The 2,237-nt window shown below is 56.7% G+C and overlaps 1 non-coding gene across 1 annotated transcript in view; it reads left to right on the top strand.

Annotated features, from left to right (window-relative positions):
* Positions 1 to 312: 312 nt before the first annotated feature.
* LOC121870126 overlaps positions 313 to 2,237 on the top strand; it is a 4,318-nt gene continuing 2,393 nt past the window's right edge. Inside the window, exon 1 of the ribosomal RNA XR_006089650.1 lies at positions 313 to 2,237. This exon is cut by the window's right edge and continues 2,393 nt beyond it. This is a non-coding gene — a ribosomal RNA (large subunit ribosomal RNA).

Raw genomic sequence — 2,237 nt, 5'->3', positions numbered from 1 at the left:
GTCAAAGTTTAAGCGGCAAAGGTGCGGCCGAGTAAGGGCGGAACACGAGCGTATATGCATTAAAACTGTGTGTGTATATGACTCTGCGAGAGATGTTCTGCTGGAACACTTTTCCTATTGGCTATTTACCACTCAATGAGAAGGAACGGAGTCAGGGGTGGGAGTGCCGGCGCCATGGCCGCTGGTACCCCCGCGACAAGCCCCTCAAACCTTCCTGCCTGGTAATGTCGGTGGTGAAGAAAGTCGGTGGCAGAGCGTCTTCCGCTTCGTGGTTGGGGAACTTGTTCCCCCTAAGGATGATGAGACCACGATCGACCTCGTAGTAGGAGAGAGCTACCCGCCAAATTTAAGCATATTAATAAGCGGAGGAAAAGAAACCAACAGGGATTCCCTTAGTAAGGGCGACTGAACCGGGAAAAGCCCAGCGCATAACCTCGATGTCTTCGGGCACGAGGGGTGTTGCGTTTCAGAGGGTCCAGCACGCCGTCCCATACCGTCTAAGTCAAGCTTGAAAGCGGCCACTGCCCATGGAGGGTGACAGGCCCGTATGGCGGCGCCCGTGAGGGTACAGATGGGACGGTCGGAAAGGGCCTCTCTGTAGAGTCGGGTTGCTTGAAAGTGCAGCCCAAAGCAGGTGGTAAACTCCATCTAAGGCTAAATATGACCACGAGACCGATAGCGAACAAGTACCGTGAGGGAAAGTTGAAAAGAACTTTGAAGAGAGAGTTCAAGAGTACGTGAAACCGTTAAGAGCCAAACGGGTGGAAACTCGAAGGTCGAACTGAGGGGATTCAGCTCGTCGGCTGTCGGCTGGGTGGGGTGTTGTAATTGAGCGACCCAAAAATGTTTGGGCGCGCCCCCACTCACGCTGGCGTCGGCGGGCGTATTTCGCCTCGTAGTAGGTCACCGCGACCCGTTGCCGGGGACGTCGAAGGCCCGGTCGGACTGGTACCTCGCCGCCGACTCTCAGCCTGTCTGGGGGAGACCCGCGCGACGGGGAACCACCGGTGTCCTGGCTGTTCTGCGACGGTCGTCGAGAATAGCTTGCTGCCGCTTCGGCGGCGGTTTTGCTCGCGGTGTGCAAAGGTCGGTAGGATCCACCTGACCCGTCTTGGAAACACGGACCAAGCGAGTTCAATATGTGCAAGTCAATGGGCCTACTAAACCCAAAGGCGAAATGAAGGGATGGCGCCTGGGCAGCTGTAACAGGCTCTCCGGTGCGTCTTAATGATCCCCGACTGGCTGCCTGGTGGTTCTCGCCTGACGCCGGGCGACAAGCGGGTGGAGATACTTTCCCCGTCTGACGCGTTGCGTGTGGTGGAGGTCGTCAGGGCGATGGTCGAAGTTTAATTTCCCCTCATGGGAGGGGGGGGCGCAGGCCCGGGACTTGCCAAGACGCCGCGGTGCTGTCCGTCCCCGGAAGCGGGCCGTCGGTAAACGGCGGAGGCGCACCGGGGCAGGCTCGCGGGCAGTCGGCAAGTACCATGAGCATATATGTTGGGACCTGAAAGATGGTGAACTATGCCTGGCCAGGATGAAGCCAGAGGAAACTCTGGTGGAGGTCCGTAGCGATTCTGACGTGCAAATCGATCGTCGGAGCTGGGTATAGGGGCGAAAGACTAATCGAATCATCTAGTAGCTGGTTCCCTCCGAAGTTTCCCTCAGGATAGCTGGAACTCGCAGGGTGAATTTCATCCGGTAAAGCGAATGATTAGAGGTCTTGGGGACGAAACGTCCTCAACCTATTCTCAAACTTTAAATGGGTGAGATGCCGAGCTTGCTTGTAGGGATGAAGCTCCGGCGACTAATCTGAGTATCTAGTGGGCCACTTTTGGTAAGCAGAACTGGTGCTGTGGGATGAACCAAACGTCGAGTTAAGGGGCCTAAATGAATGCTCATTCAGATCCCATTGAAAGGCGTTGGTTGCTATAGACAGCAGGACGGTGGCCATGGAAGTTGGAATCCGCTAAGGAGTGTGTAACAACTCACCTGCCGAAGCAACTAGCCCTTAAAATGGTATGGCGCTCAAGCATTCTCCCGATACTCGACCGCCGGGCGCACTACCGGCCTCGCTCTCAAGGCGAGGTCTCGAAGCCCCGGTGAGTAGGAGGGTCGCAGTGGTGAGCGCTGAAGGGTTTCGGCGTGGGCCGGCCTGGAGCCGCCACTGGTGCAGATCTTGGTGGTAGTAGCAAATAACGAGAGAGACTCCTTGATGACCGAAGCGGAGAAGGGTTCCA

The sequence above is a fragment of the Homarus americanus genome, unplaced genomic scaffold, assembly GCF_018991925.1.
Source record: "Homarus americanus isolate GMGI-L3 unplaced genomic scaffold, GMGI_Hamer_2.0 scaffold12607, whole genome shotgun sequence".
Classification (NCBI taxonomy): Eukaryota; Metazoa; Arthropoda; class Malacostraca; order Decapoda; family Nephropidae; genus Homarus; species Homarus americanus.
This window is presented reverse-complemented; position numbering and strand designations above follow the sequence as displayed.